The sequence below is a fragment of the Gorilla gorilla genome, chromosome X (genome assembly GCF_029281585.2).
Source record: "Gorilla gorilla gorilla isolate KB3781 chromosome X, NHGRI_mGorGor1-v2.1_pri, whole genome shotgun sequence".
NCBI lineage: Eukaryota > Metazoa > Chordata > Mammalia > Primates > Hominidae > Gorilla > Gorilla gorilla.
In genome coordinates, this window is record NC_073247.2 from 86654957 (window position 1) to 86677106 (window position 22150).

General features: G+C 42.4%; 1 protein-coding gene across 1 annotated transcript in view; it reads right to left on the reverse strand.

Moving 5' to 3' along the window:
- Window positions 1–21895, reverse strand: part of NEXMIF (neurite extension and migration factor) — a 187024-nt gene extending 165129 nt beyond the window's left edge. The window contains exon 1 of the mRNA XM_004064411.5: window positions 21295–21895. The gene's annotated coding sequence lies outside the window, so the exon portion shown is untranslated. The remainder of the gene's footprint in view (window positions 1–21294) is intronic.
- Between the last annotated feature and the right edge of the window lie 255 nt (window positions 21896–22150).

Sequence of the window (22150 nt, forward strand, 5' to 3'; positions counted from 1 at the left end):
AAAGCAGAAGTACACTGAGCTTCAGCAGGCTAAGGCCCAGCTTTCAAGACCCAAGACCAAGAATAAGGGTGTTTTCATTTTTTATTTGTTAATCTCAGCATCGTACTTTTTTGCTGTGTGACTTTGAGCGAGCAGGTTAATCTCTCATTGCTGCACTGTTTCAAACATGTTGAACTGACTAGAATAATAAACCATCACTTTCCTTTCTCCCAGCAAGCCTTCATAGTTAAATGCACTTTTGCACTATTACAATTAAACAATGCAACCAAAACTGTAGGCAACAATTCTAATCGTGTGTGTGTGTGTGTGTGTGTGTGTGTGTGAGAAGTGGTGTGGCTTTGTTGGGAATGGATGCCTTGCCTCTCATAGTAAGTGCTGAAGAAGTTTTAATGACTGTCACTGTCTTTGTGCTCAGGCTCTGGAAAAATTGAGCACCCCACCTCACTCCTCACTCCATGGACTGGGGAAACTACCACAGTCTTTTCCTCAGGGTCAACTTCCATGACCCAGGTAGCTCCAGAATTGGCTCCCTTTGGGCCCCAAGGGCAACACTTGCCCTTGCCTTGTAAGTGGAGGGGAGTATATTAGAGTGACCCTTGGTCACACCCTAGGCCATTTGAGAGAGTAATGAAACTTCTTTGAATGAATACTTTAGTAGCAGGAATCCTAGAAATGTCTACCTAGATCTTATTGTTATTGTTGTTTTGTTTTAGAAGAAAAAGATCTAGCCAAAGGACAGGAACAAACTTGCTGGAAAATATCCCACGCCATTGTTTTCCTCTCTACACAATTCCCTGCCTATACCATTTTAAATGGCTAAATAGCAAATATGTGCCTTAAAAATATTTACTGTCAAGATTTCAATGTAGAAGTCTGCTTTTTGAAAAAGATGTGCATTATGACATTATAAAGTTAAGTGGAAAAAAGCAAGATAGGGTACAATTAAAGAAACAAAAGTTGTACAAGAAAAAAGATCAGAAGTTCAAATTAGGAAAATGGACAATTCTTGATATCTTCATTTTTCTTACTCTTCTGTATTTCCCACGCTTTATTAAAATGGATAATTTTTATGATGAAAAATTGCAGTTCTAGGTTTCCTTTCCCTCTCTCCCTCTCCCCACCGCTCTCTTTTTCCTTGGAAACGTTTCGAGTACAAGACAGGGATCCAGAAATCTCGAGTACAGTATTCAATGAATGTGTGCCCTTGTTAAGTCATTTTCCTTCTCTGGGCCTCTGTTTTACTGCTTCATGGAATGGGGTAACAGACAGGCAAGGAAGTGTCCCTAGAGACTTCCAATTTTGCTCTTCAGTATTTTACAGGCAGAACCACTAGGTTAGCCCAGCTGCCTAGAACCTTTGCAAATCAAGTCTACAGTAGGACACTGAGCTCTCTGGTCCTAAGAGCCATCAATTGGTTGGATTTTCCAACTTTCCTGTAATGTGGTTATATATTATTTTTATCATAAAAATATGAAAAAGTAATGTACATGTCATCAGCTCCAGGGTACAGTTTGAGTAGAAAAGGGGAATACAAAAAAGAGAATAGAATAAATTCCAAAACAAGATGTTGAGTAAAAACAAAACAAAACAAAACAAAACAACTTGTTGCAGAATGACACATACATTAAGGTATTACTTACATAAATTTTAAAAACACACAGACAAGTTCTATATATTATTTATGGGAAGAGGGGAGAGGAGAGACATACTTTCATGCAAAAGTATAAAACAAAATGGAAGAATACATACCAAGCTTATCTTAGTGCTTGCTTCTGAAAATGAATGGAGAGGAATGTGACTGAAAATAGGGGACATAATTTAACTTGTCTGTAATGTTTTATTTCTCCGAGTAGAGATCCAAATGTGTTTCTTATATTATTCCTAGTCTTTTCAATACTTTTATAATTATTCAAAATAAAGACAAACGTCGGGCACAGTGGCTCACACCTGTAATCTTAGCACTTTGGGAGACTGAAGCGGTCAGATCACTTGAGATCAGGAGTTCGAGACCAGCCTGGCCAACATGGTAGAACCCCGTCTCTACTAAAAATACAAAGATTTGCCAGGCGTCATGGCGGGTGCCTGTAATCCCAGCTACTTGGGAGGTTGAGGCATGAGAATTGCTTGAACTCAGGAGTTGGGGGCTGCAATGAGCCAAGACTGCACCACTGCACTCCAGCCTGGGCAACACAGCAAGACTCCATCTGTCTCAAAAACAAAACGAAAAAAAACCAAAAACAAAAATAAAGACACAAATAACTTCTAAAAACAAAAGGTTGAATTATTTCTTTTCTCTACTTTTCAATATTTGTGAAATGTTCATGGATTCTTTTGATAAATGATAAATGAATTTATTCTTAAAATGAGAGAAATAGGGAAAAAAGGCTGGGCAGGGTGGCTCATGCCTGTAATCCCAGCACTTTGGGAGGCTGACGTGGAAGGATTGTTTGAGCCTAGGAGTTTAAGACCAGCCTGGGCAAAATGACGAGACTCTGTCTCTACACAATTTTTTTTTTTAAATTAGCCGGGCATGGTGGCACATGCCTGTAATGCTAGCTACTTGGGAGGCTGAGGCAGGAGGATCCCTTGAGCCCAGGAATTCAAGGCTGCAGTAAACTGTGTTTGTGCCATTGTACTCCAGCTTGGGTGACAGAGCAAGACCCCATCTCTTAAAAAAAAAACAGGAAAAGAAAAGAGAAATGAAAGAAGGGGTAAGAGGCTGTGGACTGGGATAAGATAGAAGCTCTGGGTGCCTGGGGACCTTTTTGTTCCAAGGAAATGAACAAAATCCTGTTCTAGACCATAAGCCAGGAATTTAACAAGTGGACCTATTACAAGATATGGGTTCCTGGGTGTCCCAGACTTCACCCTCCACCATGTGTTTTTAAGCTCTTCTCTGTTTCATTTATTTTCTCCGGACAGAAATTTCCAGTGAGTCTCCTCCAACTGCCTAGCCTTTCAGGGACAAATTTTCCATCTTGGCTTCCAAGGCGGCTGTTATAACACCACAAATCACCTTCTGCCATCCCTTCTTGAGCCAAATTCCTACTGGTTTCCAGGAATCATATGGGGAATATGGTTCTCTGAATTTATTCCCTCACAGTACTTAGCTTGCATTTCTTAAGCTAAATATCTTACTACAAAAGCTGAACTTGCTGAAAATAAAGCTTTTCATTTTTCCCCTACTGCCCTCTCCCAAGATAAATCCCTGTCACAGTCATAAATGCCATGTTTATCCTCCAACTCCAAAGAAATCTCAGGCATCCTAGCCTCTTTGCTGCATATTAATTGATCATTGAATGTATTTGCTTTCATCAACTCACTGTCTGATTTCCCCCATCATACCTTTGTCCAGTCCTTTTTCCCCAGCCCTAATCTACAGACCCTCCTTGCTTTTTCAGGGCACCTTATAATATGATGTTTTTGAATGTCTCTTCTCACTTTGACCCCCTGCCACACCCAGGAGGCACAGCCTCTCTTTCCTGATGTAACTGAAGTGCTGGTTCCAGACTTTACTCTCTAAGGTAGCAATGACTTTGCATCTAGCCACACAATACACCAGGAAAACAGCTGCAGTCAAACAAGATATGAATCCCGAGGAACATCAAGGGAAAAGTTGGAGGCCCTGCTGATGAGTGACAGAAGGTAGTTTGGGAAGGTGGTCAGGTGAGGGGAGAGTGTTAAATGAAACAGATAAGTAAAGCCTTTGTGTGTTCAGAAGCAAGAGCACCACCCCCCTGCCCCTTACCTCACTGTTCAAAGAGACCACTAATAGGGCAAGCTAAGGGAAGGGATCATGGCCTGGGCCTGTAATCATCACTCTGTACCTGATAGAGAGTGTAGTTGTGTGCAACTCACTTTAAAGTGTCTGAGACTTAATTCCTCCACCTGGAAGATGTTGCCACCATAGAAACTGTTACTGTGGGAAACGACCTTAGAGATCATCATCTCTAGACCAAGCCTCCATTTCACAATTTGAAAATTCTGAGGCCCAGAGAGAGAGAAAAGCTTGTCCTACATGACCACCAATATTTACCTTTCCTAAGTCCATGAAGTCCATGAAGATGTTTGTGAGGCCAAATGAAATAAAATATAGGAGTCCTTTGAGTCCTTTAGAAGGAGCTATAGGATGATCAGGTATTATTATTGGCAGCCTAAATGCCTATGGTCCCTTAACATCAATCTGTCGCCGGAATCAAAAAACACCAGTATATGATTTTACTTCCTCAGGACCACTGAACAAACAACTGTCTCCCTCAGCTGGCCATCTCAACAACCAATGGAAATGGCAGCTCTGACCTATCATCCACTGCTCCTTCTCCCACCTCAGGCTGTCTCAGCTGCTTGAGCACACCCTCTACCTGAGGATCTGGAAACAGGCTGCTTCCCTCGGCAAACATCCTCCTCTGGGCCCCTTGTGGTCACTACTACCTTATACCATGTGACACCTGGTATTTCAGTGCCATAAGTAGATGACATGGAACAGGGCCTCCTAGAGGGTTATTGGGAGCGGGGCCTAGAGCCATACAGATCAGAGAAAGGCTGAGGAAACCCAAAAGGACAGTCCAAAAGGCAAAGTAAAGAGCATACCTAGGAGCACACTTTTCCTTTCAGTGCATATTATGCCAAAATAGGCTTTCATTTCAAAGTGTAATCTGAGAGTGCTCTTGTCTAGTATATGGCCTGGTTGTCTGAGGCAGGCCTGTGGATTCTTCAGTCTAATAAACTATAAACTGAATTTTCACAAAACAAAAGGAATTCCATTCCTGGTGTTAACTACATCCACTCTGGCCTTCCCTTAACCAATTCTACTCAGTGCTGGAAGATATTGAAGTCATATCTAAGGTTATAATATTAAAGGTGAAAATCAAAGGGAAGAGATTAATTCACTTACCTGCTTTTCAACTTTCAGTGATTGCCTAGAAGTATCCTGGCCTTAATGAATCACAAATCATGGCAGTCAGCAATGTCATGGCATCCCCACTTTATTTCGACAATAAACAAATGGGTTTTTCTGTTCATTCAGGTGCTAAATCCATGTAAGTATAGCTAACAAAGCATTACTGAATTAGGGCGAAAAATGTGCACATGCGCGTGCACACACAAACACACACCCACCAACCCCACAGAGGCTGATATGGTTTGGCTCTGTGTCCCCACCAAATCTCATCTTGAATTATACTCCCATAATTCCCACATGTTGTGGGAGGGACTCGGTGGGAGATAATTTGAATCATGGGGGCAGTTTCCCCCATACCGTTGTTGTGGTAGTGAATAAGTTTCATGAGATCCGATGGTTTTATCAGGGGTCTCCACTTTTGCATCTCCCTCATTTTCTCTTGCCACCACCATTTAAGAAGTGCCTTTCACCTCCCGCCATGATTCTGAGGCCTCCCCAGCCATGTGGAACTGTAAGTCCAATTAAACTTCTTTTTCTTCCCATTCTCGGGTATGTCTTTATCGGCAGCATGAAAATGGACCAATACAGTAAATTGGTACCAGTAGAGTGGGGCGTTGCTGAAAAGATACCTGAAAATGTGGAAGTGACTTTGGAACTGGGTATCAGGCAGAGGTTGGCACAGTTTGGAGGGCTCAGGAAAAGGAAAATGTGGGAAAGTTAGGAACCTCCTAGAGACTTGTTGAATGGCTTTGACAAAAATGCTGACAGTGATATGAACAATAAGGTCCAGGCTGAGGTGGTCTCAGATGGAGATGAGGAACTTGTTAGGAACTGGAGCAAAGGTGACCCTTGTTATGTTTTAGCAAAGAGACTGGTGGCATTTTGCCCCTGCCCTAGAGATATGTGGAACTTTGAACTTGAGCAAAATGATTTAGGGTATCTGGTGGAATAAATTTCTAAGCAGCAAGGCATTCAAAAGGTGACTTGGGTGCTGTTAAAAGCATTCCCTTTTATAAGGGAAACAGAGCATAAACGTTCAGATAATTTGTAGCCTGATGATGCAGTAAAAAAGAAAAACCCACTTTTTGAAGAGAAATTCAAGCTGGCTGCAGAAATTTGCATAAGTAACAAGGAGCCACATGTTAATCCCCAAGACAATGGGGAAAATGTCTCCAGGGCATATCACAGGTCTTCATGGCAGCCTCTCCCATCATAGACACAGGAGCCTAAGAGGAAAAAATGGTTTTGTGGGCTAGGCCAAGGTCCCCATGCTGTGTGCAGCCTAGGAACTTGGTGCCTTGTGTCTCAGCTGCTCCAGCTGTTGCTAAAAGGGGCCAACGTACAGCTCGGCCCATGGTTTCAGAGGGTGCAAGCCCCAAACCTTGGCAGCTTCCACGTGGTGTTGAGCCTGTGGGTGCACAGTTGTCAAGAATTGAGGTTTGGGAACCTCCACCTAGATTTCAGAAGATGCATGGAAATGCTGGATGCCCAGGCAAAAGTTTGCTGCAGGGGTGGAGCCCTCACAGAGAACCTCTGCTAGGGCAGTGCAGAAGAAAAATGTGGGGTTAGAGCCCCCACACAGAGTCCCTACTGGGGCACTGCCTAGTGGAGCTGTGAGAAGAGGCCCACCATCCTCCAGACCCAGAATGGTAGATCCACTGAAAGCTTGCACCATGTGCCAGGAAAATCCACACTCAGTGCCAGCCTGTGAAAGCAGCCAGCAGGGGTGCTATACCCTGCAAAGCCACAGAGGTGGAGCTGCCCAAGACTATGGGAACCTACCTCTTGCATCAGCGTGACCTGGATGTGAGATATGGAGTCAAAGGAGATCATTTTGCAGCTTTAGAATTTGACGGCCATGCTGGATTTTGGACTTGCATGGGCCCTGTAACCCCTTTGTTTTGGCCAATTTCTCCCATTTGGACAGATGTATTTACCCAATACCTGTACCCCCATTGTATCTGGGAAGTAACTAGCTTGCTTTTGACTTTACAGGCTCATAGGTGGAAGGGACTTGCCTTGTCTTAGATGAGACTTTGGACTGTGCACTTTTGGGTTAATACTGAAATGAGTTAAGACTTTGGGAGACTGTTGGGAAGGCATGATTGGTTTTGAAATGTGAGTACATAAGATTTGGAGGGGCCAGGGGTGGAATGTTATGGTTTGGCTCTGTGTGCCCACCCAAATCTCATCTTAAATAGTATTCCCATCATTCCCTCATGCTGTGGGAGGGACCTTGTCAGAGATAATTTGAATCACGGGGGCAGTTTCCCCCATACTGTTGTGGTGGTAGTGAATAAGTCTTGCAAGATCTGATGGTTTTTATCAAGGGTTTCTGCTTTTGCATCTCCCTCATTCTCCCTTGCTGCAACCATGTAAGAAGTGCCTTTCACCTCCCACCATGATTCTGAGGCCTCCCCAGCCATGTGGAATTGTAAGTCTAATTAAACCTCTTTTTCTTCCCAGGTATGTCTTTATCAGCAGCGTGAAAACAAACTAATACTGTGGCTTATAGGAAAACGGTAAGATCAATGGCAAGAAAAGGTGATTCCAGGTTCTCTTCCTAGATTTGTATAACAGTATCCTGACCCTTTGGCCCCTCAGCACAACTAGTGACCACTGTCTTCAAAAGTAAGTGGCAGCCGGATGTGGTGGCTCACACCTGTAATCCCAGCACTTTGGGAGGCCAAGGCGGGAAGATCACCTGAGGTCAGGAGTTCGAGACCAGCCTTGACAACATGGTGAAACCCTGTCTCTACTAAAAATACAAAAATTAGCCAGGGGTTGTGGCGGGTGCCTGTAATCCCAGCTATTCAGGAGGCTGAGGCAGGAGAATCACTTGAACCCGGGAAGTGGAGGTTGCAGTGAGCTGAGATCATGCCACTACACAGAGCAAGACTCCTTCTCAAAGAAAAAAAAGTAAGTGGCATATTTGGAGCCTTCTTAAAAGACAAAGTGACAAATTGGGATTTTGCTCCCATGATACCATCTCCATATCTCTGAGTAGCAGACCAGCAACACTTACCTCCTCCCCACATATACACATACTGGAAGGATCTGGGTGAGCTATAGTCTAGGGTTTTAAAACCAACACCTTGGCTTTGGGTTATAAAGCATGTTTATTTTCTCTTACAGTCTAACTCTGAAACTGCTTCTTTCTCAAATGAGTGTGTATTTTTGTTTCATTTTAAGTCAAACCACATAGATCTGAAAAACCCCACTATAGCCCTGGCTCAATTCCCTTTTCTTTCACCTATTCAGCCAAGTGGATTTGACTGTGTTATGAAATATCTTAACATGTCAAAGCCACGGCTTTGCACATACAGGTCTTGCTAAGGGAAAAGGTCATGTGACCTGTATACTATACAAACAATACATATTCAATAGACACTAGGTATTCCTTTTCCCTTGCCAAGAGATACAGTACACAGGCAGTCCATAAATACAAGCACATTAGGATGTATACACACATAGAGCCAGTAAGGGAAAATATAACGAACTGCCCCAAGGGGAGATTGAAAACACTGAATCTACATTAAGTACACCCCCACTAATCTAAGCAAAGAGAGACTTGAGAGGGCAACAGTTATTTCAGTGTACAAAGAAGCTGTGTAACAGGGTCCACTAACTCTTTGGGACTTGGACAAAAAGTGCCAACAAGTCAACACAGAGCTCAGTGAAGGACAGAGTTCTTACATAAATGCTCCCCACCTGGCTGAGCATGCTGGAAGTCTCAAGTATTAGAACATTAAGGCCACCAAGATGCCAAATAAACCCTAGATCCTATAAACTAAATGAATACCCTTTTCACAACTCACTCTTTTCTGTTAACGTTTCCCCAATCAATGGTTACCTCAGTCATGGAGGTCAAGTATGTTGCTACAAATAAGCAAACTAACTGCCATCTAATAGGGAAGACTTTCCCTCTACTCAAATAGAGTGGTACTAGGATCTGCAGCATGCCACACCATGTCTTTTACAATGGCTGAGAGGACAAAACTTAGTTAATACTATGGATACTAACTCTGCCCTACTGGATCCATATTAACCAGATGAGTTCTCTGTGCCCATATTTCTCTAGATAGAACTCACAGCACCTCAGGTTTTGGAACCAAACCCTAGCCATGGACCTCAGATCCAATAACTAGATCCTTGTCTTATTCCATCTGTGCCAGTTTTCCCAAACCCCAATTCCTGTACTGCCAAGCTCCTTTACTGCTCCCTCTCCCAACCTCAGTCTTCCTAGAGCAGTGATAGAAATGCTCTACATATATGTTATCCAATATGGTAGCCACTAACCATACATGGCTACCAAGCACTTGAAATGTGGCTGAATTCCAACCCCTAACAAGCAATAATGAGAAGTCCTGCCCTCCAACTGTCAACAAGCAAGCAGACTTCTACTACCATCTGGCAGTAACAAGACAGCAACTCCCTTCCCCAGGAATTGGAGCTCCTGGAGCTAGAGCAGTGCCAGAGAAAGCTAGATAAAACAGAAAGTTTAAATAAGATCCAAAGTCTCATGACATACCACAAAACGTATATATTTCTATAAAAATCACTTATCATACCAATGACCAGAAAGATCTCAAACTGAATGAAAAAAGGCAATCGATAGGTGGCAAAACCAGGATGAAAGAGATATTAGAATTATCTGACAAAGATTTTAAACCAGCCATCACAAAAATGTTTCAATAAGTAATTAGAAACACTCTTGTAACAAACGAAAAATAGAAAGTCTCATAAATATAATAATCAAAACATAAAAACTCAATGTATGGTCTCTACAACAGAATGAAGAAGATGGAGAAAAGAATCACTTAACTTGAAAATATAATGATAGAAACTATCTAGTCTGAACAACAGAGAAAAAATAGATGAGAAAAATGAACAGGCCTCGGGGACCTGTAGAACTACAAAAACAAGATCTAAGTTTTCTCTCATCAGAAGAAACCATGAAGAATAGAAGACAGGACAGAAACATTATTTGAAGGAATAATACTTGAAAACTTCCAAAACTTGGCAAAAGACATAAACCTGCAGACATAAGAAGCTTAGCATATACCAAACCAGAAGAACCCAAAGAAATTTTGCCAAGGCACATCATAGTCAAACTTCTAAAGACTAAAGAAAAAAAAAAAAACCTTAAAAGCAGCAAGAGAGAAATGACACCTTAACTACAAGTGTAAAACAATTCAAATGAAAGCAGATTTCTCATCAGAACCCATGAAGACCAGAAAGAAATGGCACATTTTTCAAATGCTTTCAGGAAACAACAACAACCTGTCAACCAGGATTTCTACATCAGGTGAAAATATCCTTCAGGAATGAATGGGAAATCAATAAATTCTCAGAAGAAGGAAAACTAAGATAATTTGTTGCTAGCAAACCTGCATTAAAAGAATAAGTAAAGGAAGATCTCTAAGAGAAAAAAAATGTAAAAGAAGAAATCTAGAAACCTCAGAAAGAAACAAACAACAGAAAGAGTAAAAGGGTAAATATAATTGACTTTGCTTCTCCCATTGGGTTTCTCAATTATGTTTGAGGGTTGAAGCAAAAATTGTAGCATTGTCTAATGTAGTTCTAGATATACGTAGAGAAAGTAAGGCAATTATAAGTGGGGAAGGTTAAAGGAACTTAAAGAGGGGTAAGGTTTCTATAATTTACTCAAACAGGTAAAATGTTGATACTAGTAGACTATAATAAGTTATGTACTTACAGACACTTTGGAAAATAGATTTTCAGTTTCTGAAAAAACTTCAAAATCAGTTTTTAGTTTAAAAAACTAAACCATACATTTACCATACAATGCAGCAATTGCACTCCTGGGAGCTTTTCCCAGAGAAATGAAAACTTATGTTCACACAAAAATGCTAGGCCAGGTGCAGTGGCTCATGCCTGTAATCCCAGCACTGTAATTCCAACTCTGTAATCAGAGGCTAAGGCAGGTGGATCACTTGAGGTCAGGAGTTTAAGACCAGCCTGGCCAACATGGTGAAACCTGTCCCTACCAAAAATACAAATATTAGAAAAATTAACCAGGCATGGGGGCATGCGCCTGTAGTCCCAGCTACTCGGGAGGCTGAGGTAGGAGAACTACTTGAACCTGGGAGGTGGAGATTGCAGTGGGCCGAGATTGTGCCACTGCACTCCAGCCTGGGCAACAGAGAAAGTCTCCGCCCCACTCAAACAAACAAACAAACAAACAAAACCAACCAACCAAACAAAAAGCACCTGTATGCTAATGTTCATAGCAGTTTTATTTGTAATAACCAAAAACTCCAGACAACCAAAATTTCTCCCTACAGGTGAATGATTAAATAAATTGTGATACACTAATACCATGTAATACTGTTCAACAGTAAAAAGAAATGAATTGTTAATGCCCAAAACAACTGGAATAGATCTCAGGGCATTACGCTGAGTGAAAAAAGCCAACCCCCAAAAGTCACATACTCAATGATTCCATTTATATAAAAATCTTGAAATGATAAAACTTTAGATATGGAAAATATATTGGTGATTGCAAGGAGTTTGATATGGCAAAGGAGTGGGGGTGAATTACAAAGACTATAAAGGTGTAGCACAAAAGAGATCTCTAGCAGTGATGAAATAATATTTTATCTTGATTGTGATGGTGGATACACAAATATACATGTGTGCTGGCTGGGCACGGTGGCTTACACCTGTAATCCAAGCAATTTGGGAGACCAAGGCAGGAGGATTTCTTGAGTCCAGGAGTTCAAGATCAGCCTGGGCAACACAGTAAAACCATGTTTCTACAAAACTAAAAATAAATAAAAAACACAAATATACACATGTGATAAAGTGATACAGAACTACACACAACTATTATGCAAAATGTAACCATTGGGGCATTGGGAGAAGGATACACAGGGCCTCTCTGTCCTTGCAACTTCCAGTGATTCTATAATTATTCCAAAATAAAAAGTAACAACAAAAAAGTCAAGTCACTGTGGTAGGCAGAATAACGGCCTTCAAAGATGTTCACATCCTACTCCTAGAACCTGTGAATATGTTAGGTTACATGGCACAAGAGGAATTAAAATTGCAGATAGAATTATGGTTGAAAATCAACAAATCTTGGGATGGAAATATTATCCCAGATTATCCATCCAGATAGACCAAATATAAGTAGAGGGGTCATTATAAACAGAAGAGGGAGGTAGAAGAGTGAGAGTCAGAAAAGGAAATGTAATGATGGAAGCAAGATTTAAGTGATGCAGTGTGAGGAAACAATCTCCCATCTCTGGCTTGAATATGGAAGGGGACCATGAGCTAAAAAATTCCAGCAGCCCCTAGAAGCCAGAAAAGCAAGAAAATGGAGTCTCCACCCAGAGACCCCAGAAATAAATATAGCCCTGCCTACACCTTGATTATAGCCTAGCCAATGCCTAGTTCAGACAATCTCTGACCTTCAAAACTGTAGAAATATAAATTTGTTGTTTTAAACCACTAAGATTTTGGAAATTTGTTACAGCAACCATAGTAGAAAACTGCTAAAGCTACCAAATAGGGGTTAAAAACCAACCCACTCAAAGATGGACAGCTGGCTTTTTGCAGAGTACATTCAATTCATTAGTCAGAATCAACAACTCCATACTATAATTTTAAGGCAGTAGTCAATACATCATGGCTAATGATATTTGCAATTCCACATCACCAATGATAGCAGTGATAGAAATGTTGCCTCAGAATCACAGGGAAAGAATCACATTATTCCCTATTAAATGGGGCCTGCTAAACTAATGCAAGGATAAGAAAAGAAGCATTTTTGCCATAGGGGCTGGAAATCTTGTCTCAACCCAGCTAGAGATACCTATTTGCCAAGAAACTCCCTGCGGTTTGATTTGTCTCCTCCAAAACTCATTTTGAAATTTAATCCCTGATGTGGCAGTATTGAGAGGTGGAGCCTTTAAAAGGTGAATGGATTGATCCATTCATGGATTAATGGATTAATAGGTTAATGGATAAATGGGTTATCATGGGAGTGGGACTGGTGGCTTTATAAGAAGAGGAAGAGAGAGACCTGAGCTAGCACATTCAGCCCCCTTGCCATGTGATGCCATGGTACTGCTTCAGGACCCTACAGAGAATTCACCAGCAAGAAGGCCCTCACCAGATGCAGCCCCTCTACCTTGAACTTTTCAGCCTCCATAACTTTAAGAAATAAATTCCTTTTCTTTATAAATTACTCAGTTTCAGGCATTCCATTATAAGCAACAGGAAACAGACTAAGACATTTACCAAGGGGTAGAACATAGAAACAATAGAAGAATGCATTGAATTAGGAAAATAGGGGGGTAAATTCATGCAGATGATAAAAAGACCCAGCCAGGAGCAAAGCTAATTTCCTATGAGACAGAAAAATTCATTTTATTCTTTTATCTGTCCCCAATATCTCAGGGCTTAGCACAGAGTAGATGTTCAATAAGTGTTTGCTGAATTGAATCAGTAATTATCATTAATGGACCCCTCCAGTCTTAGGGTTCTATTAACCCACATGCTCTGCAGTATTCTAAACTACCAAGACAAGAAGCAATAAACATTTATTCATGAATCTGAATACTACTTGATATGGTTTGGATTTGTGTCCCTGCCCAAATCCCATGTTGAATTGTAATCCCCAATGTTGGAGGACAGGCCTGGTGGGAGGTAGTTGGGTCATGGGGGGAAGATTTCCCCCTTGCTGTTCTCATGATAGTGAGTGAGTTCTCATGAGCTCTGGTTGTTTAAAAGTGTGTAGCACCACCTCCTTTGGTCTCTTCCTCCTGCTCTGGCCATGTAAGACATGCCTGCTTCCACTTCTGCCATAATTGAAAGTTTCCTGAAGCCTACCCAGCCATGCTTCTTGTACAGCCTGTGGGACCATGAGCCAATTAAACCTCTTTTCTTTGTAAATTACCTAGTTTCAGTTATTTCTTTATAGCAGTATGAGAACAGACTAATATGCCACCTATTACTACCATCCCAACTGCAAGGCGCAGATGTGGCATATATTTGTGTTTGCAGAGCTTAAGGAGCTTTGCCTTTAATATATGATGTTAGATATCCAGGATGAAATACATTAACTCTCTCCAAGATGTCTAATACTCCAAAAGGCTCATGTGTCTCAAGGTCCCCATGAAGGTGTCTAGACACCATCTCCCTCTCTGACTCCATCACCATACCTAATGATTGGTGCTAGAAAGAGTTCCCCACATTTGTCAGAACCTTGGCTAAGAGAAATATATAGAGTGAGAGAAACAGATGAAACAGAGAGAGGTAGAGGCAGATGAAATGTGAGTGAGCTTTTATGGAATATATTTTATATATTAATGATGAACTTGTGTGTGGGGTGTGTGAAAGCTGAACAGGCATTTTGAAGAATCAGAGAGTTGACAAGTCAATAATTTGGGGAAACTAGTCTTGACGTTTTTGGTGAGAATGGTAATGTAAAAGTGAGTGCTAAGTGGCTCTTCTTCATAATAAAAAATGTCTGTGAAGGCTAATCAGAAAAATGCTTGTACGGTAGCTGAGGGATGTGGCCCATAAATATACTAATAACATGTTTTTTGAGAGAGACATTTAATGGCTTCCATTTCAAGCTACCATGACCATGACAGCCATACAACAAGAATTCTGTAACAGCTAGGGAAAGGCTAGCACAGAGGTTTAAACTCACAATATATGGCTGGACTTCCTGAAAATGTATGCAAGTGTTACATGTGTAAATATGCACTTTTCTGAAGAGAGTATCCTTGGCATTCACTGAATTTTCACAGGGGTTCATGCCAAGGTTAGGGACTATTGGCTAGATGGTGATGACCCACTTTTTCTACTTCCCTACTTAGTAAAACAGCACATCTTCAGGATGTGTTCCAGTTATTTAGTAACTAAAGACAAAGCATGTTCCTATTCAAGCAATTTGCTGAGATCTAGTCTCTGGGTTAATAAATCACATGCATGTCTGGAATAACATGACAAATATTGGGGAGGAAGGCATAAAGAATTTAGTGGCACAACAAAATTTGGATTACTCACCTAGGCAGGAAAGAAAAAATAGCTATTGACATTTTGACTCAAACAAAAAAATCCATTTGTGGATTTCACTTTTCGGGTCACCCCCTGCCACTCTACCAGGCTCTGGACAATCTCCAAACACTAGATATGAGCTGAAATATAATCAAGAAATGTGGACTCATTCTAACATTGAACTAAATGAAGCTCAATTAAGAAGAGGAAGCTTGAAAATGTTTGCAGAAGCAACTCTAAATGGCTCCATTTTTTTTCTTGTCTGCATTCTTTCTTTTTCCATGGCAGGCCAGATTTGGCCTGTGGGCCATAGTTTCTTTTAACTCCTGCCCTAGATCGATGAAAGCCAATCATGGATACTGGGAGGAATGAGAAGTAGTTGAAAAGATCATCATGTCCATTATGGAAAAGGCAAATTGAAAAACTATATACATAAGAGTAATGACCACATACAAACTATTTGAAATAGAAAGTTGCCTGTGCACTTCTCAAACCTATTCTGAAAAGAATTAACACTTCTCTTGGTGCTATGCCCTTGTATCTCACAAATACCATGGTCAGGATGTTGCTTCTAAACCTAAGTTTCTCCTGATAAACTTTAAACTTATTAATTCTTACCAGTCTTTCATGAAAGTTAGAGCAGCCATTTTCCAGCATGCAGACATCACCTCTCTATGTGCATGTGTATGTGCAAATACAAACAGGCATTTTGGAGAGATGCCTTTGGAGCCAATAATCCAATTCTGTTGAGCCGAAACCCTGAATCATTTCAGGGGTTCTTCTCCAGAAAGATCTCTTAGCTAGGAAAAAGATAGGTTGAGCTGGGTTAGGGGACTATAATGTCTCCAAAGCTCATTATATCCTCAAGTTTTGCAAATATAATCACCTCCCCAAATTGAGAATCATGGTTTCTTTCAAAGGTGGCTTATACTAAGGTGATCACAAAATTCTTTTCCAAACTGGGACATTTTTGAGGGTAAAATAAGTATGCTGGAGCAACAGGCATAAACCACAACATATGGTCACTCTACTTATAGTCCTCCATAGAGGAAATGTTTTAACTACCCCTAAATAAAATGAATCGCTACACCTGTTCTTTTTTTTTTATTATTATTATACTTTAAGTTTTAGGGTACATGTGCACAATGTGCAGGTTCGTTACATACGTATACATGTGCCATGCTGGTGTGCTGCACCCATTAACTCATCATTTAGCATTAGGTATATCTCCTAATGCTATCCTTCCCCCCTCCCCCAACCCCACAACAGTCCCCAGAGTGTGATGTTCCCCTTCCTGTGTCCATGTGTTCTCATTGTTCAATTCCCATCTATGAGTGAGAACATGCGGTGTTTGGTTTTTTGTCCTTGTGATAGTTTACTGAGAATGATGATTTCCAATTTCATCCATGTCCCTACAAAGGACATGAACTCATCATTTTTTATGGCTGCATAGTATTCCATGGTGTATATGTGCCACATTTTCTTAATCCAGTCTATCATTGTTGGACACTTGGGTTGGTTCCAAGTCTTTGCTATTGTGAATACTGCCAAAATAAACATATGTGTGCATGTGTCTTTATAGCAGCATGATTTATAGTCCTTTGGGTATATACCCAGTAATGGGATGGCTGGGTCAAATGGTATTTCTAGTTCTAGATCCCTGAGGAATCGCCACACTGACTTCCACAATGGTTGAACTAGTTTACAGTCCCACCAACAGTGTAAAATTGTTCCTATTTCTCCACATCCTCTCCAGCACCTGTTGTTTCCTGACTTTTTAATGATTGCCATTCTAACTGGTGTGAGATGGTATCTCATTGTGGTTTTGATTTGCGTTTCTCTGATGGCCAGTGATGATGAACAGTTTTTCATGTGTCTTTTGGCTGCATAAATGTCTTCTTTTGAGAAGTGTCTGTTCATATCCTTTGCCCACTTTTTGATGGGGTTGTTTGTTTTTTTTCTTGTAAATTTGTTTGAGTTCATTGTAGATTCTGGATATTAGCCCTTTGTCAGATGAGTAGGTTGCAAAAATTTTCTCCCATTCTTTAGGTTGCCTGTTCACTCTGATGGTGGCTTCTTTTGCTGTGCAGAAGCTCTTTAGTTGAATTAGATCCCATTTGTCAATTTTGGCTTTTGTTGCCATTGCTTTTGGTGTTTTAGACATGAAGTCCTTGCCCATGCCTATGTCCTGAATGGTGATGCCTAGGTTTTCTTCTAGGGTTTTTATGGTTTTAGGTCTAACGTTTAAGTCTTTACACCTGCTCTTGACAGAGGATGACTTGGCACTACTTTAGCACTCAGGCCCAAGGTATAATTAATCTTGGTCTCAAACCTCTAAACCCCTTCAGAGTAAACATCAGGAGGAACTTCTTGTTTAAGCTAGTGGTATAACACTTAAAATGGGCTACTGAGGGTGAGAAGCTGAAAATTTTTTTAATGGGGCTTGAGGGTGCTAGAGAAAACAGTAGATAATTGTTTACATCAAAATTATCACACTGGGGATAAATAAGATGACATATTGAAGTGCTCTTTGGAAAAGTAATAATTGTGTACATAGTATTAATAGTTGGTCATGAAGACTTCAGCTTCTTTTCCACCAGAGAAGATGGTAGGGAAAGAAATCAGATCATAGTGCTTACCTGCAGAAAAAGACCAAAATGAGCACATTCCCTAGCAGAGGCCTGTGAATCACTGTGGGCAATGAGGGACTGAAGGGAACAGAGACAATGAAGGTCCTCACGCCTACCTGTAGCTGGCCCATAAAAGACTCTATCATCACAAAAAGGCAGCTTTCCCCAACCCTCCACTTTCCCAACTGACGACACCCCAGACCAGATTTCCCCAAGGTTGTGATGTACTTACAAACAGAGCCACTGTTGTTTGAGAAGACACGAATGTTCACCTCTGCCTAAAAAGAAATTTTCTGGGCAAGAGAAAAGGTGTGAACTTAAAGGTAGCTCCAAGTGATGCAAACTTGTCTGGTGCTCTTTGTTTTTGTTTTTGTTTTTCTAATTCTTATGGGTACGTAGTAGGTGTATATATTCTTTGTTTTGTTTTCAAGCAGCCCTGGAGAAGTGCCATAGAGAACGTAACAAGTGCTTTGTGTCTGACCCTATGACCTTGGGTTTGAAAAGGTGCTCTGGTGGAGAAACTGTCCATTAGGGAGCTGGTGGCCAACTTTTCAGAGGAAGTAAAAGAAAAAAAAAATGAAAAGAAAAAATGAATAATGTCCAAACCAAAAATCTCTTAAGATGGGAAAAACAAGGAAGCCAAATGACCTACTCCTTAGTCAATCATTCCCCTTCCCTTTCATCCACTTTGGCCCTTTTCTCCTTTTGCTTACTCCTACCAGGAACACTTATATATGTGCCATCAGATAAAAGATTAAAGATAATGTAACAGTCGAATGCCATTTAGAATCTATTTTTCTCTCCTTACTAAGGGATATACAGAAGAAAAAGTATTATTTACTAGAACTGGATTTAGGAACAGAGAAACTGCAACCAATGCTTCTCTGGATAGGCCAGTCCTTCTCCTATGCAAATACACTATGGTGGTCCGTGAGACGAGGACCTCCATAGTGACCGTGTCCAGGATCCATGAACCCATTTTGTGTGCTCCAACACTTAGCACTTTTCTCATCTTCTCCCACCTCCTAAACACAGGCAACACCACCTCACCTTTAGTTCTCTCTGCTCACCAGGTAGCTTACAGGTAACCGGAAGATTGTGGAAAAAAGAAAAAGAGGGAAAAGAGACAGACTTGAAGTAAAACAGAAAGTGGCAGTACTGCAGTTGTTTGACTTTGGCAACAGGGTGTTACGGGTGTGTGTGTGTGTGTGTGTGAAAGCACTGATGCATCAAAGATTTATTCACTGAACAGGTTGATTTATTTAACAGACTTGACATATGTCAAATTCTGCCATGTACTTACATAATTGTTACCAATTTATCAGAGCTGTTATTTAGGCAAATATTTGCTTTAAAAGTATTTTCCTTTAAATGACTTTCTCTAGCTTACTGCACAATCAATCCGTGGTTCATTTAAATTATGTTATGTTAACAATAGCTATTTGGTGAAGGTCTCTCAAATCTAATCTTCCCGGAGCCATTTCATCTCTACTCAAACTCTATCCCTCTTTTTTCCTAGTAATAAATTTCTGGCTAAAATCACACCATAGGGAAAACTTTAAATATATGTACAATGTATTTTTATGTCATGGTATTTTACACTTATGATTTACAAAAAAAAAGCAGTTTATCAGTATATTGTTAAAATCACAGATCTGAATGCTGTTAACCTTAAAAACTGTCTAAAAGGAAAAAAGCATGTGTTTTTGTATAAGTTTATGTCTGGGGGGGCCAGTTGGGACAGCCAGGTAGAGAATTCATCAGAATAAGAGAAAGTAAATAGAGAAATTTCAAGTCTTACAAATTTTGTTCAATCACCCTACCCCATGTGCACCAAAAAATTATATTTTTTTAACTAGCATGCATGCAATCTATCTAGATTTTCGGGGAGGTGAAATATTGGAAAGTATTTCTAAGAGACAAAAATGTCTAATCACTAGCCACCAGGGCTAGTTTCAGTTCCTCTATTGTAAATACGCTATTTGCAAAAACAAGAAGCTCATTTTTGACCTCCCAGGTTACGCAGTGTGGGGACTATGAAAGACATGGAGGAAGAAAGGGAAATACCACCACCACACAGTAAATTTTTGACCTAGTAAGCAAATACGTTTTTGTTGTTACTGCTGGGTAAAATGTATGTCTTCCAGAAATTAGACACTGTAATAAAAATGTACCAGCCCAAATTTAAATTGCTCACTAGACAGATGGTTAATTATATTCACAGCCACATATTTCACTGGGATAGAGTTTCAGACACTCAGCCAGTTTTATTTGATTAGCCGGTTTCCCAGTTAATATGTAAAATGACAGTTACTTAGGACTTTTTTGTTCCCTTCTAAAAATATTTTTTCAATAAGTGTAAATTCTCCTCAGCCATAAGAACGTCACTGCTGTAAATAAAACGTTTGGTCATATGTTACCTCATGTGTAAAAGATGTAAGGGAGATTCACCCCCCCAAAACACAAATGGTCGTAAGGAGTTCAGAGAAGACCATTACAGCACCTTTTCTCACCAAGCAAAATATTCCAGGAACTCCTCCACCAAAAACAACCAAGGATATATTCAAATCCCGGGATTAAAGTGCTTTAGACATTTTTTTAAAACAGCCCTGCCAGCCCTACAACACAAATCATGTCTTTTCAGATAACAGTCTAGAAAATGCAACATTAGAAAAAGGCCACATATCTAAATGTAGTGCTGTGCACAGCATTCAACAATATGCTGGGAGCCAAGATCCAGAAGCAAAATATGAGACCCACTTATTCCAAAATGCAACCAGAAGCTTGATAAAAATCAAGAGTGCTGTTGTCGAAATGGGGATGCCAATTTTTTTTTTTAACTTCGAAAAAGACAGAAAACCTTGCGCGGGTGATTCGGTCCCTCACGAATCAGACAGACAGAAGCAGTCATGCTGAAATCGCTGAATTCCTCAGCGGAACGGCGCCAACTCAGCAGCGCGGTTTCCACACTTTCCTGGAGCGGGACTCCGCTCCCCGCGCCGGCTCACGGCCTTCCCGCCCTACAGGGTGTACAAGACGCGAGCCGACGTGTGCTGCGGGGCGCGGCAGAGAGAAGCGCCAGAAGCCACACAGAAAAGCGTCAATTCGACCGCCACCGAGAGCGCGAAGGGGCCACAAGCCAATTTCCGCAAAGGAGATGAGCTGGGCGAGGCTCGGTCTGGCCTCCAACTTAAACCTGTCCTCAGCCTCGGCCGAGTGGCGCGTGTCCTGGGGGCGCTCTGTGGTCGCCACGGCCGCCCGGCTTCGCACCTTTGCGGCTTTGGTCGGAGCGCCCGGCCTCGGCCGCCGCGTGGGTTTTCCCGCTCTCGCCGAAGCGTGCCATGCCCATGCCCCATTCCCTGGCCAGGCTCTACCCTGCACCAGTCCGAAAGGAGGCGGCACTCTGCCGAGCTGCGTGCGTGTAAGCGCGGAGGCTCCTGTCCGCTCGCTTCCCCTCCCCCCGCAACCCCCTTCCTACGGCGCAAGCACAGAGGCCTTTCCTAGATTGCAGTGCCTGTCAGGGCGAGCCGGGATCTCTCGCCCTAGCGGCCTCGCTCCCTCATACACAGACACACACATTCGCATACAGACGTCCTCCGTTCCGTTTTCCCTTCCTTCTCGTCTAGCTCGACTTACCCCAGTTCATTCTACCCCCTGCGGCCGCCACCCCGAGCCAGCCGGGGAGCCGGCGAGAAGGCCAGGAAGCTGTATGGCAGCGCTCGTACTCACCTCACAGGCCGACTCCCGAGGCGCACGTCGCTGGCGGGCTCAGGCAGCAGGCGCTGTAGCTAGCGCGGTCGCAGTCAAGGCTGGGCTGTCGCCGTCGCCGCAGCTGTTCGAGCTGCCTTAGCCGCCACCGCCGCTGCTACTGCTGCCGCCGCCGCCGCCGCCTCTGCCTCAGCTCCATGCGCTGGGCCCGCCAGGTGGACGCGCCTCTCTCCTCGCTCGCTCCCTCAGGCTCCGCTGCCGCCGCGCTAGATGGAGTCAGAGCTGTCGGGCTCTGGCCCTGAAACTCAGAGCTTCCGCGGCTGCCCGGCTGCTCCAAGGGTCCGTGCTTCGCTTACACTGTCGCTCGCCCCGGCTGGAGCTACCTAGGGAGCGGGCTGCGCGCTCGGCGCCTGGAGCCCGCTCTGTGCGGTGGCTGCGGCCGTCCGCGAGAGGGAGAGAGGAGGGCGGCTGCTACTGTCGCTATAGCTGTTAAAGCTATTGCTAAATCCTGCTACTGCCGCTAATGCTACTGCTGTGGCGGCGGTGGTGGCGGCGGCGGCTGCTGCTGCTGCTGCTGATGCTACTGGTTTTCCTTCCCAGGTTCTTCCCCTGCCTCGTCCCCCCTCCTCCCCCTTCCTCCTCCTCCTCCTACTCCTCCTCCTCCTTCTCTTCCTCCTCCCTCTTCTCCTCCCTCTGCCGCTTTTCTCAGAGCCTCTGCAGGCACTGCCTGGTCCCCTCTTCTCCCGGAGCTGTCTCTGCCCATTCAGAAAGGTGCCCAGAGTGGGGCCGCCTCTGCTGCCACCATCGCTGTTGCCCCTGCCATTGTTTCCTCCAACACGGCTGTTCTTGCTGGACGCCTTCCCCCCTCTACCCTTCT